This window comes from Tachyglossus aculeatus, chromosome 3, assembly GCF_015852505.1.
Source record: "Tachyglossus aculeatus isolate mTacAcu1 chromosome 3, mTacAcu1.pri, whole genome shotgun sequence".
Classification (NCBI taxonomy): domain Eukaryota; kingdom Metazoa; phylum Chordata; class Mammalia; order Monotremata; family Tachyglossidae; genus Tachyglossus; species Tachyglossus aculeatus.
Window position 1 is genome coordinate 108,709,583 of NC_052068.1, and position 15,270 is coordinate 108,724,852.

Sequence of the window (15,270 nt, forward strand, 5' to 3'; positions counted from 1 at the left end):
CACAGTGTCGAAGGCAGCTGAGAGGTCGAGAAGGAATAGGATAGAGTATGAGCCGTTGGATTTGGCAAGCAGGAGGTCATTGGTGACCTTTGAGAGGGCAGGTTCTGTGGAATGTAGGGGACGGGAGCCAGACTGGAGTGGGTCGAGGAGAGAGTTAATGTTGAGGAATTCGAGGCAGTGTGTGTAGACAACTCATTCAAGGAGTTTGGAAAGGAATGGTAGGAGGGATATGGGGCGATAAGTAGAAGGGGAGGTGGGGTCAAGAGAGGGTTTTTTTAGGATGGGAGAGACATGGGCATGTTTGAAGGCAGAGGGGAAGGAACCAGTGGAGAGTGAGCGGTTGAAGATGGAAGTTAAGGAGGGGAGAAGGGATGGAGCGAGAGATTTCATGAGATGAGAGGGAATGGGGTCAGAAGCACAGGTGGCCGGAGTAGCACTTGAGAGGAGGGATGAGAGCTCCTCTGAGGATACTGCTGGGAAGGATGGGAGAGTAGCAGAGAGTGTTGAGAGCCGGGGGGTTGGAGAAGGGGGGGAAGTGACTTTGGGGAGGTCGGACCTGATGGATTTAATTTTGTCAATGAAGTAGGAGGCCAGATCGTTGGGGCTGAGGGAAGGAGGAGGGGGAGGAACCGTGGGCCTGAGAAGGGAGTTGAATGTACAGAAGAGCTGACGGGGGTGATGGGCATGGGTGTCAATAAGGGAGGAGAAATAGTTTTGTCTGGCAGAGGAGAGGGCTGAGTTAAGACAGGAAAGGATAAACTTGTAGTGAACGAGGTTGGCATGGTGTTTAGACTTTCGCCAGCAGCGTTGGGCAGCTCGAGTATAAGAGTGAAGGAGGCGGACAGCGGCTGTGATCCAGGGCTGTGGGTTAGTGGTACGAGAGCGTCGAAGGGAAAGGGGAGCGAGTGAATCTAGCTGAGTAGAAAGGGTAGAGTTGAGAGCAGTAATCTGATCATCAAGACTCGGTAGAGAGGAGAGGGTGGCGAGGTGGGGTGTGAGGCGCTCTGAAAGATGGATGGGGTCAAGGGAGCGGAGATCTCTGTGAGGGAGTAATATGGATTTACAGGGGAACGGAGTGTGAGTGAGGATGCAGGTGAGAAGATTATGATCATAGAGAGGGATTTCTGAGTTGGTGAGGGTGGACACAGTGCAGCGATAGGAGATGATGAGGTCGAGGGTATGACCAAGTTGGTGAGTGGGTGAGGTTGGGTGGAACAAGAAGTTGGCAGCGTCAAGGAGAAATAGAAGGTGGGCCGGCAGAGGAGTCATCAGGGATATCCATGTGGATGTTGAAGTCTCTGAGGATCAGAGTGGGCATGGAGAAGGAGAGAAGGAAGGTGAGGAAGGGGTCAAAGTCGTTAAAGAAGTTGGAGGTGGGGCCGGGAGGTCGGTAGATGATGGCTACAAGAATCTGGAGGGGGTGGTAGAGGCAAATAATGTGGGCTTCAAAGGAATGGAAGGAAAGGGAAGGCGGAGGAGGGACAGTGTGAAAGCGACTTTGGGGGGCGAGAAGGAAACCGACATCTCCTCCTTTTCCGGTGAGTCTGGGGGAATGGGAGAAGAAGAAGCCTCCACTGGAGAGAGCAGCAGAAGAGACCGTGTCGTCCGGAGACAGCCATGTTTCAATAAGGGCAAGGAGGAGTAGAGAGCTGGAAAGGAATAGGTCCAGGATGAAAGGGATCTTACTTAAAACGGAGCGGGGAGTCATCAGCTTCCTTCAAAATAATTTCCGCAGTCTCTGCCACCTAGGAACAAGAAATGCGGAAGAGTCTTTTCAGCTCTAAATAATTCAACCCACTTCACGATCTATACATACCTAATTACAGCCCTGGGTTAATTCTAAAAGAGTACTTCTGTCAAGTAACTTTCTTACTTTAACCCTTTGTAAATTCAGTCCCTGTGAAAGTGCAGGTTTATTCTGTCATGATTTCTTAATGAGGCTTTATTGAGGGACCAAAGAAAAAATTTTCCAGTGACATACTTAAATTATACACTAGAAAAACCTACTCAAATCAGGCTGTGGAAGGAAACATAACCCAAGTCTTATTGTGACTTTTGACATTCTGCCAGGCCTTGGACATTGAAATATGTATGGGATTAAAAGATATGAAATATCCTGACTGAAGACAATTAAAACTGCATTTTTATTACACACATCCATCTTAGAAGTAAACAGCCCACTAGGGAAAAAGAAAAACCAAAGGAAAAGAACTGATGTGTTTTCACCCTTGAGCATCAAATACTTGCTCACTCTGCTTTAAAGAATCTGCAGTTGGTACTGCAGTTTCCCTGTCATTAATATGTAAATAAAAGGTGAGATATCCAAGAAGGGCAAGACACAAGTAGGCGTCGTTAACTTCTAAGATTGCTACTTTTCTAAGCTTCTACATATTCCACAACTTCAAGACCCTGGAGAACAATCTTTCTTTTTTTAAATGGTATTTGTTAATGCTATGTGCCAGGCACTATATTAAGCACTGGTATAGATACTATGAGCTCATTCTGGGAAGGGTATGTGTCTGTTTCTTGTTGTATTATATTCTCGCAAGCAATTCAGTGCTATGCACATGGTAAGACTCAATAAATACGACTGAATGAATACAAGCTGATCAGGTTGAACAAGTCCAATCCACGTGGGGCTCACAGTCTTAATCCCCACTTTACATGTGAGATGACCGAGACACAGAGAAGTTAAGTGACTTCCCCAAGGTCACAGAACAGACAAGTGTCAAAGCCCAGATTAGAACACATGTCTTTGTGACTCCCGGGCCCATGCTCATTCCGTGAAGCCACACTGCTTCTCTGTATATGTAATCAAGATAATAAGTGTGGTATTTAAGTGCAAACTAAATGCCAAGCACTGTGCTAAGTTCTGGAGTAGATGCAAGATAATCATACTATCCATACCAACTATGAGCTTCCATCTCATCCTGCTTTCCACCACCCTGGTGGGAAAAGAGAAAATCACCAGTGGCATGAGGCCACCACAAAACCTCAGGAAGATTGGGGGGAATGGCAGCGTGGTTGCTGTAGCTATGGGTATGTCTTACACTCTGAGCCATGAGAAGCCTGAAATTCTTCTCCTCTAGCCATAGCTCCATACTGATTTTTGGTTTGATATTATGGATTTGTCTTTGTCTTTAATGTTGTTGTAGTCTTTCATTGTTTCATCACTCCTTACATGTCTATATACTTTCAGACTGTGAACTCCTTGTGGGCCGGGGACCATATCTAATTCTCACCTGTGAATTATTTCGCAGAGCTCTGCACATAGTAAGTGCTTAATAAATGAAAGCACTTTGGCTACTAGATACAGATAGAGTCCCTGCCCCAGTTGGGTCTCACAGTCTATCAATCAATCAATCGTATTTATTGAGCGCTTACTATGTGCAGAGCACTGTACTAAGCGCTTGGGAAGTACAAATTGGCAACACATAGAGACAGTCCCTACCCAACAGTGGGCTCACAGTCTAAAAGGGGGAGACAGAGAACAGAACCAAACATACCAACAAAATAAAATAAATAGGATAGAAATGTACAAGTAAGATAAATAAATAAATAAATAAATAGAGTAATAAATATGTACAACCATATATACATATATACAGGTGCTGTGGGGAAGGGAAGGAGGTAAGATGGGGGGATGGAGAGGGGGGCGAGGGGGAGAGGAAGGAAGGGGCTCAGTCTGGGAAGGCCTCCTGGAGGAGGTGAGCTCTCAGCAGGGCCAGTCTAAATAGAGGGGAGGGAGAACAGGTATTTTATCCTCATTTTACAGAAGAGGAACGGGCACAGAAAAGATAGGTGACTCGCCCAAAGTGACACAGCAGCCAAGTGGCAATGACAGGATTAGGACCCAGGTCTGCTGACTGTCCTGTGTTCTTTCCACTAGGGCACAATGCTTCTCCTCCAGGAAAACAACTAGCTGCCAAAGCAATGAATTCACCAAAGTACACCTGAGCTACTCTGCATTATCCACTGAATACTCTCGGGTAAAGCAGGTTTCTATAACTCATTAAAGCATTCCCACTTGGTATTGGTCACTTGACCAGAGTTCAGTTCATTTCCATCTTTGAGTCCACAGAGATTCCCAGTCTGTCCCCCAACTAACAGGTATGGAAACGTCCTGAACTCAGCTTCACAAGGCTACTAGACTGTGAGCCCATTGAGGGCAGGGATTGTCTCTATTTGTTGCTGAATTATACTTCCCAAGCGCTCAGTACAGTGCTCTGCACATAGTAAGAGCTTAATAAATAAGATTGAATGAATACTAGACACAAATTCAATGCTGACCCTGTCAATTGGAGACGACCATCTTTCCCAACAAAGCAGATGGGCAAACAGGTCACGTTAAAGACCTCCCTGTCCTCCTTGCCCTGTCAAGAAACAATTTGGGCAGGCTTTAAGAAATGATTAAGAGCATATTTGTCCTCGGCTCATCTGATTCCATGCCAAGACACCAATAACAGCATCTAAAAATGGAATTTAATAAGTGCACAGCTAAATACACTTTTTGTTTGGGAAATTCTTTCTGAACACCACAAATATTAATTCTTCATAAAGGGGGAGTAGATGGTACACTTCACCACCGTAATTCATAAAAAATAGCTTCGACTAGTGGGGATTTGTACAGTGACACTAAGATCTGATATTTTCCACATTAACTACCCACCATCCTGGATCCATCTGGATTCTCCATCTGGATGTCTACCCGCCATCTAAAACTCAATATGTCCAAGACTGAACTCCTTATCTTCCTTCCCAAACCCTGCCCTCTCCTTGACTTTCCCATCACTGTTGATGGCACTACCATCCTTGCCATCTCACAAGCCCGCAACCTTGGTGTCATCTTCGACTCTGCTCTCTCTTTAACCCCTCAGATTCAATCCGTTACCTGCCAGTCTCACCTCTGCAACATCGCCAAGATCCGCCCTTTCCTCTCCATCCAAACTGCTACCCTGCTGGCTCCATTTCTCATCCTATCCCGACTGGATTACTACATCAGCCTCCTCTCTGATCTCCCATCCTCCCGTCTTTCCCCACTTCAATCTATACTTCAGGATGCTGCCCGGATCATCTTTGTGCAGAAATGCTCTGGGCATGTTACTCCCCTCCTCAAAAATCTCCAGTGGCTACCAATCAACTTATGCATCAGGCAAAAACTCCTCACTCTCGGCTTCAAGGCTCTCCATCACCTCACCCCCTCCTACCTCACCTCCCTTCTATCCTTCTACAGTCCAGCACACACCCTCTGCTTCTCTGCCGCTAACCTCCTCACTGTGCCTCGTTCTCCCCTGTCCTGCCATCGACCCCCGACTCATGTCCTCCCCCTGGCCTGGAATGCCCTCCCTCCGCACAACCGCCAAGCTAGCTCTCTTCCTCCCTTCAAAGCCCTACTGAGAGCTCACCTCCTCCAGGAGGCCTTCCCAGACTGAGCTCCCTCCTTCCTCTCCCCCTCTTTCCCCTCCTCATCCCCCCCGCCTTACCTCCTTCTCCTCCGCACAGCACCTGTATATATGTTTCTACATATTTATTACTCTATTTTACTTGTACATATTTGCTATTCTACTTATTTCATTTTGTTAACATGATTTGTTTGTTGTCTGTCTCCCCCTTCTAGACTGTGAACCCGCTGTTGGGTAGGGACCGTCTCTATATGTTACCAACTTGTACTTTCCACGCACTTAATACACTGCTCTGCACACAGTAAGCGCTCAATAAATACGATTTAATGAATGAATGATCCCATGAGGCCACAAACCGAATATGGAGGGGTCTTCTATAGCCATGGGTCATTATGTCTACTGCAATTTTTCCCAGGAGGAGGCGTGGAGATGGAAAACCTTGAAGACGAGAGTGAGGAGTTTTTGATTGATGCGTAGGTTGACAGGAAGCAACGAGATTTTTGAGGAGGGGAGTAACATGCCCAGAGTGTTTCTACACAATAATGATGCGGGCAGCAACGTGAAGTATAGACTGAAGTGGAGAGAGACGGGGGATGGGAGATCGGAAAGGAGGCTGATATAGTAACCCAGTAGGGATAACATGAGAGAATTAGCCAGCAAGGTATCGGTTTGGATGGAGAGGAAAGGGCATATCTTGGCCGTGTTTTGGAGACGCGACTGGCAGGTTTTGGTTACAGATTGGATGTGAGGGGTGAATGAGAGAGCAGAGTCGAGGATGACACCAGGTTTGTGGGCTTGCGAGATGGGAAGGATGGTAGTGCCGTCTACTGATGGGAAAGTCAGTGAGAGGGCAGGGTTTGGGAGGGAAGATAAGGAGTTCAGACTTGGACAAATTGAGTTTTGGATGGCGGGCATACATCCAGATGGAGTTGTCCTGAAGGCAGGAGGAGACACGAGCCTGAAGGGAGAGAGAGAGAGCAGGGGCAGAGATGTAGATTTGGATGTCATCAGCGTAGAGAGGATAGTTGAAGCCGTGGGAGTGAATGTGGTCACCAAGGGAGCGAGTGTAGATAGAGAACAGAAGGGGACTAAGAACTGATCCTTGAGGAACCCCTACAGTAAGGGGATGGGAGGGGGAGCAGAAGCCCGCAAAGGAGACTGAGAATGAATGGCCAGAGAGTTAAGAGTAGAACCAGGAGAGGACAGAGGCTGTGAAACCAAGGTTGGATAGTGTGTTGAGGAGAAGGGGGTGGTCTACAGTGTCGAAGGCAGCTAAGTCAAGGAGGATTAGCATAGAGCAAGATCCGTTGGATTTGGCAAGAAGGAGGTCACTGGTGACCTTTGAGAGGGCGGTTTGGGTGGAGTATAGGGGACAGAAGCCAGATTGGAGGGGGTCAAGGAGAGAGTTGGCGTTGAGGAATTCGAGGCAGCGGGTATGGACGACTCATTCTAGGAGTCTGGAAAGGAATAATTCACGCCGCTGCCCAGATTGTCTTTGTCCAGAAACTCTCTGGGCATGTTATTCCCCTCCTCAAAAATCTCCAGTAGCGACCAATCAACCTACGCATCAGGCAAAAACTCCTCACCCTTGGGTTCAAGGCTCTCCATCACCTCGCCCCCTCCTACCTCACCTCCCTTCTCTCCTTCTACAGCTCATTCCGCACCCTCCGCTCCTCTGACGCTAATCTCCTCACCGTGTCTCGTTCTCGCCTGTCCCGCCATCGACCCCCGGCCCACGTCATCCCCCTGGCCTGTAATGCCCTCCCTCCACACATCCACCAAGCTAGCTCTCTTCCTCCCTTCAAGGCCCTACTGAGAGCTGACCTCCTCCAAGAGGCCTTCCCAGACTAATCCCCCTCCTTCCTCTCACCCTCCTCCCCCTCTTCATCCTCCTCGCCCTTCCCCTCCCCACAGCACCTCTATATATGAATATATGTTTGTATTTATTTATTACTGTATTTATTGATTTATTTTATTTGCACATATTTTTGATTTTGTTAATGTTTTGTTTTGTTCTCTGTCTCCCCCTTCTAGACTGCGAACCCAATGTTGGGTAGGGACCGTCTCTATATGTTGCCAACTTGTATTTCCCAAGCGCTTAGTACAGTGCTCTGCACACAGTAAGTGCTCAATAAATACAATTGAATTGAATTGAATTGAATTGAATTGAATGGTAGGAGGGAGATAGGACGATAACTAGAAGGGGAGGTGGGGTCAAGAGAAGGTTTTTTAAGATGGGGAAGACGTGGGCATGTTTGAAGGCAGAGGGGAAGGAACCAGTGGAGAGTGAGCGGTTGAAGATGGAAGTTAAGGAGGGGAGGAGTGATGAGGCGAGAGATTTGATAAAATGAGAGGGAATGGGGTCTGAAGCACAAGTGGATGGAGTAGCACTTGAGAGGATGGAGGAGATCTCATCTGAAGATACTGCTGGGAAGGATGGGAGAGTCGCAGAGAGGGCTGACAGTAGAGAGGTTGGAGAAGGGGGAGGAGTGACTTTGGGGAGCTCAGACCTGATGGAGTTAATTTTACTAATGAAGTAGACTCTTGCCAGCAGCGTTCAGCATCTTGAGCATAACATCGAAGGCGGCAGACAGTGGCAGTGATCCAAGACTGTAGGTTAGTGGCACAAGATGGCCAAGGGAAAGGGGAGCGTGCAAGTTGAGTTGGGTAGAGAGGGTAGAATTGAGAGCGGTAATCTGGTCATCAGGATTGAGTAGAGACGAAAGGCAGGCGAAGTGGGGTGTGATGCGCTGAGAAACATGGATGTGTTTGAGAGAGCAGAGGTCTTTGTGAGGTAGTAATATAGATTTACAGGGGAGAGGAGTGTGATTGAGGAGGCAGGTGAGAAGGTTATGATCAGAGAGAAGGATTTCAGAGTTGGTGAGGGTGGAGATAGTGCAGCGGTAGGAGATGATGAGGTCAAGGGTGTGACCAAGTTGGTGAGTAGGCGAGGTGGGGTGGAGCAGGAGGTTGGCAGCATCTGCTGGCGGCAGATGAGTCACCAGGGACATCCATGTGGATGTTGAAATCTCTGAGGATCGGAGTGGGCATGGAAAAGGAGAGAAGGAAGATGAGAAAGGGGTCAAATTAATTGAAGAAGTTGCAGGTGGGGCCGGAGGAGGGCAGTAGATGACGGCTTCAGGAATCCGGAGTGGGTGGTAGAGGCAAATAAAGCGGGCTTCAAAGGAAGGGAAGGAAAGGGAAGGGGGAGGAGGGATAATGCGAAAGTAACATTGGAGAGCGAGAAGGAAACCTACACCTTCTCCTTTTTTGGTGAGTCTGGAGTAGTGTGAGAAGAAGAGGCCTCACTGGAAAGAGCAGCAGAGGATACCGTGTCATCCGGAGAGAGCCATGTATCGGTTAAGGTGAGGAGGAGTAGAGAGCTGGAAAGGAATAGGTCCAGGATGAAAGGGAGCTTGCATATAATGGAGTGGGGGTTCCAAAGGCCACACTTGGCAGTATCCGTGGAGGGAGGGAAGGGAGGAGGAAGGATGCGAGGGGTGGGGAGGGCTTGGATTGGGACGTGTTGGCAGGGGCCTGGGCAGGGAGAAGGGGAGAGGGGTGGTGATGAGAAAGGAGAACTGGGATGGGGTGGAGGCAGGGAGGAGAGGAGGGAGGGGGTGGGAGGGGAGGAATTGAGGGTTGGCACTGGTACAGAGTGATTCTGGGGAGGGGTGGGGGCAGGGGTGGGGGGAAATGGAGGGAAAGAGCTAGGTGGGAGACGAGAAGGGGAAGGTGACGAATGGGAAAGGCAGTTGGGAGCAGGGCAATTGATAGTTCATGGTGAGGTCAGCAAGGTAAATGACAGCACAGCGGGTAGTTAACAATTAACATGCAGTAGCAATAATGCAGTAGCAATAATAAAGTAAGTAGGTGATGACATCACAGAGAGTAGTTATCAATTAACATGCCATGGCAATAATAAAATAAGCAGATGATGATATCACAGAGAGCTGATAACAACTGATATGTGATGGAAAAAAGCAGATGATGACATCACAGAGAGCAGTTAACAATTACCATGCAATGGTAGTAAAATAAGCAGGTGATGACATTATTGAGAGACCTTAACAATTAACGTTCGATGGGAATAATAAAATAAGCAGATGATATCACAGAAAGCAGTTAACACTTAAGATGCATAAGCAACCATAAAATTGGCAGGTAATGCTCACAGCAGAAGGATGAGTTGTCCATAGGTCAGTCAAATCATATCAAAGAGGTTAATGGCAAAGAGAGTCCAGGGGCTCTTGGCAAAAATGTCTCTGAGGTGGTGGAGGATGGAGTCCACTGGAGGGCAGTCCTGGAGTAGGGCGGAACTGTTAAGGGAGGGTCATGGGAGCGAAGATGCCTGGGGAGAGGAGTGAACAGCCAGATAGCATGGGTGGGATGACTAGGTGCGAATAAGCTTGTTGTTAAAGTAACTCGATAATAACAAGGGCCTTTTTCCCAGAAGAGGAGAGCGGGAGGTGGTGGTGGGGAATCATTCAGTTCTGGACCAGGAAGGGGGGAGTGGGGAGGCTCCTCACAGAAGGTCGCTTATAGGGTATGGGGCGGGGGGGCGATGGAAACAGGAGGACTCAATAACCACGTTCAAACAGGGGGACACAATGTCCCACGATCCCAGTTGGCTACTTGGACAGAGTTGAGGTGGCTTCGAGGGGTGAGTAAACTGATGATGGGGGGGGTGAAGGCCCAGCCCAGGGTCCTCGGGGTTGTCGGGAGGGGATGCAGATGTCCCAGGGAGGACGGCCAGGAGCCCGGCCGTGGGGCGTGGGAGCCCGATAGCAGGCTGCTCGGGAACGGCCGGATGGAGGGAAGGTGGGTCGGGGAGCCCCGGCCCTCGCGGCTGCGTCCAGAGGAGAGGATCCTTCCGGAACCAGCAGGGCCGCACGGTGTGATGGCAGGCGGGCCTCTCAGGATCGGAATCCCGGGCTCCTATGGACGTGGTCTGAGGAGAGGATCCTACCGTGAGCAGCGGGGCCACGCGGTGCGCCTCACCTCCCTTCTTTCCCTCCCCAGCCCAGCCCGCAGTCTCCACTCTTCTGCTGCCGCTAACCTCCTCACTGGGCCTCGCTCTCACCCGTCCCGCCATCGACCCCTGGCCCACGTCCAGTAAATTTCAAATTTGGTCTCCTCTTGTGGATAGGCTGTGTGAGCTGAATGGGTTAAGGTGCTCACCTTCCTCCTCCCAATAGGACATTTACTCGAGACTCACCCTAGCTCCCTCCTACCCTTCCTTTCCAAATTCCTAGAACGAGTCGTCTACACCCGCTGCCTACAATTCTTCAACGCCAACTCTCTCCTTGACCCCCTCCAATCTGGCTTCCGTCCTCTACCCTCCAACGACACTGCCCTCTCTAAGGTCACCAATGACCTCCTTCTACCAAATCCAATGGCTCCTACTCCAACCTAATCCTCCTCGACTTCTCAGCTGCCTTCGACACTGTGGACCACCCCCTTCTCTTCAACACGCTATCCAACTTTGGCTTCAAAGACTCCTTGGCTTCTCTGCCCCCTCCCATCCCCTTACGGTAGGGGTTCCTTAAGGGTCCGTTCTTGGTCACCTTCTATTCTTTATCTACACTCACTCCCTTGGTGAACTCATTTGCTCCCGTGGCTTCAACTGTCATCTGCACGCTGATTACACCCAAATGTACATCTGTGCCCCCGCTCTCTCTCCCTCCCTTCAGGCTCCTGTCTCCTCCTGCCTTCAGGACATCTCCATCTGGATGTATGCCCACCATCTAAAACTCAGTATGCCCAAGACTGAACTCTTTGTCTTCCCTCCCAAACCCTGTCCTCTCCCTGAAGTTCCTATCACTATATATGGCACTACCATACTTCCCGTCTCACAAGCCTGCAACCTTGGTGTAATCCCTGACTCTGCTCTTTCAGTCACCCCACATATCCAATCTGTCACCAGAACCTGCCAGTCTCAACTCCACAGCATCGCCAAAATCTGCCCTTTCCTCTCCACCCAAACCGATACCTTGCTGGTTAAATCTCTCATTCTATCTCGACTGGATTACTGCATTAGCCTCCTCTTTGATCTCCCATCCTCCTGTCTCTTACCACATCAGTCTATTCCTCACTCTACTGCCCGGATCATCTTTGTGCAGAAACGCTCTGGGCATGTTTCTCCCCTCCTCAAAAATCTCCAGTGGCTGCCTGTCAACCTACGAATCAAGTAAAAACCCCTCACTCTCGGCTTCAAGGCTCTCCATCACCTCGCCCTCTCCTACCTCACTTCCCGTCTCTCCTTCTCCAGCCTAGCCCGCGCCCTCTGCTGCTGTGCCACTAATCTCCTCACTGTGCCTCGTTCTCGCCTGTCCCACCATCGACCTCTGGCGCACGTCCTTCCTGTGGCCTGGAATTCTCTCCCTCCACACATCTGCCAAGCTAGCTCTCTTCCTCCCTTCAAAGCCTTACTGATAGCTCACCTCTTCCAGGAGGCCTTCCCAGACTGAGCCCCCTTTTTCCTCTCCCCCCGACACCCTTCCTCCTCCCCCCCACAGCCCTTGTATATATATTTGTACAGATTTATTACTCCATTTATTTTATTTGTACATATTTACTATTCTATTTATTTTGTTAATGTGCATATAGCTTTAATTGTATTTGTTCTGACGATTTGGTACCTGTCTGCCTGCTTTGTTTTGTTGTCTGTCTCCCCCTTCTAGACTGTGAGCCCATTGATGGGTAGGGACCGTCTCTAAATGTTGCCGATGTGTACTTCCCAAACGCTTATTACAGTGCTCTGCACCCAGTAAGCGCTCAATAAATACGAATGAATGAATGAATTAGACTGTAAGCTCACTGTGGGCAGGGAATGTGTCTACCAACTCTGTTAAATCGTAGTCTCCCAAGCACGTAGTACAGGGCTCTGCACACAGTATGTGCTCCATAAATGCCATTGATAGTATTCAACAGAAATTCTGTACATTTGTTGCTATTGTTTCCCAACCTCGCCCTGAAGAACACTTTCCAGTGACTGACAATCTTCATCTGTGAATTCAGATGAAAATCATTTTCCCATTTGCAAATTAGATGAATATTGATATAGTACCGTGAAGTGGGCAGATGTCCTAGTGCTTGAAGAGAGCTGCATAGGTGGGTCTATTGACTCAACAATTCTCCTTGACCTTGTTTATGGGAGAGTCTAAACTGTCAATAGTTTTCCACATTGCAAATTTAGCTAAATGTAATTACGATTACCTCATGCATATTAGGTTAGCTTGTTTGTCATTGGCCACTAGTTTATATCCAGCTTTGAATAGCAAGTAGCTAATAATAATAGTATGCTAAGACTGTACTGTGTACCAGGCACTGTACTAAGAGCTAGGGTTGATATAAGCAAATCCAGTTGGATACAGTCCCCATCCTACTTGGGGCTCAAAGTCTTGATCCCCATTTTACAGGTGAGGCAGAGAGAAATCAAGTGACTTGCCCAGGATCACACAGCAGATAACTGATGGAGCCTGGATTAAAACCCTGGTCCTTCTGATTCACAGGCCCATGCTCTATCCATTAGGCCATGCTGACCTGAAGAAATAATAATTAATCTTTGACTTTTGGGTTGCCTTTCCTTTAGTGCCTCTTACCCATGCTTATCCTGCCATTTATCTTAGATTGTGAATCCTCTGGGGCCACGGGACCGGAGTCATGTCCATACCATATACACGTATTTCTCTTTCAGTGCTTAGCATATTGCTAAGCACCTAGTAAATGCCTAATAAACATTGTTACTACTAGTACTATTAGAAATTGAAACACTGATTGTACATGGTCATGTTCAATACCATGGATTGCTGCTACATTTAGTTGATTGCAATATTTTGGGATGTGGCTTACATTGTTGATAAGTGGATAGCCCGGGGGTTGATTGCAGTAATTCTGCTTGTGGAATTTATCAAAGATAAATGGATAACCCATCCATTAGCCTTCTCACTGGTCTCCTCCATTCTCTCCACTCTCCAATCCAGAATTCTCTGCTACCTGGATCATTTTCTAAAACATCATTCTGTGTTTTTGTATATATATATATATGTATTTATGTATATATATATATGTGTGTGTGTGTGTGTGTGTTTTATGTGTTCATATATCGTTCTGTATATATGTATATATGTTTGTACATATTTATTACTCTATTTATTTATTTATTTTACTTGTACATATCTATTCTATGTATTTTATTTTGTTAGTATGCTTGTTTTTGTTCTCTGTCTCCCCCTTTTAGACTGTGAGCCCACTGTTGGGTAGGGACTGTCTCTATATGTTGCCAATTTGTACTTCCCAAGCGCTTAGTACAGTGCTCTGCACACAGTAAGTGCTCAATAAATACGATTGATGATGATGATGATGATGTACTTCTCCCCAGTCCTCAAAAACCTCCAATGATTGTCCATCCCTTGCTACACCTGTCCACTGACTTTGAGACACTCCATCAGCTGTCCCCACTACTTATTGTCTCCTCTCTCATTAAACTCCAGTTCCCATTCTTTGTTTCTCTCAAACCAATTTACTTATTGTACTTCGTTCTTATCTGTTCCATTGGCCACCTATTGCTGAAATGCCCTCCCCCCTGCCAGGCATTCATGCTCTCCCCCACCTTACCTGGCAGACCACTGTTTTTCCAATCTTCTGAAATCACATTTCCAGGATGTCTTCTTTGATTAATGTCCCATGCCTTCACTCTGTATCCCTCCTTGTGTCGTGTCACATAGGCACTTGGGTAGTCCCATTCCCCATAACAATTTATGTCAATCAATCAGTCAGTCAGTCATATTTTTTTGAGCTCTTACTGCATGCAGAGCACTATACTAAGCACTTGGGGGAATATAACGACAAACTCCCTGACCATAGCAAGTTTAGCTTAAAGTATTATTCATTCAATCGTATTTATTGAGTGCTTCCTGTGTTCAGAGCACTGTACTAAGCGCTTGGGAAGTACAAGTCAGCAACATATAGAGATGGTCCTTACCCACCAACGGACTCACATTTTAGAAGACAGGCTCACATGTTCAGTTATTATCACTTCTCTGTGATTTATTTTAGTATCTGACTTCCCTGATAAATTGCAGGTTCCTTGTGGGCAGTCAACATGTCTATTAACTCAGTAGTACTCATCCAAGTACTTAGTAAAGTGTTTTGCACACTGTCAGTAAGCACTCAATGGATCAATTTTTTAATGACATTTGTTGAACTCTTACTATGTGCCAGGCACTGTAGTAAGTGCTGGGGTAGATTCAAGTTATTGAGGATGGACACGATCCATGTCCCATGTGGAACTCAGAATCTTAATCAGAGAAGCAGCATGGCTTAATAAAAAGAGAAAGGTCTTGGGAGTCAGAGGTTGTGTGTTCTAATCCCGGCTCCACCACTTATCAGCTGTATGACTTTGGGCGAGTCACTTGACTTCTCTGTGTCCCAGTTACCTCATCTGTAAAATCGGGATTAAGACTGCGGGCTCCACGAGGGACAACCTGATTTTCTTATGTCTACCCTAGTGCTTTGAACAGTGCTTGGGACATGATTAGCATTTAACAGATGCCATTATTATTATTATTATTATTATTATTATTATTAATCCCCATTTTACAGATGAAGGAACTGAGGCACAACTACTACTACTACTACTACTACTACTACTACTACTACTACTACTACTATTATTATTTTATTTTATTTTATTTTGTTAGTATGTTTTGTTTTGTTCTCTGTCTCCCCCTTTGAGACTGTGAGCCCACTGTTGGGTAGGGACTGTTTCTATATGTTTCCAACTTGTACTTCCCAAGCGCTTAGTACAGTGCTCTGCACACAGTAAGTGCTCAATAAATATGATTGATTGTTTGATTATTATTAC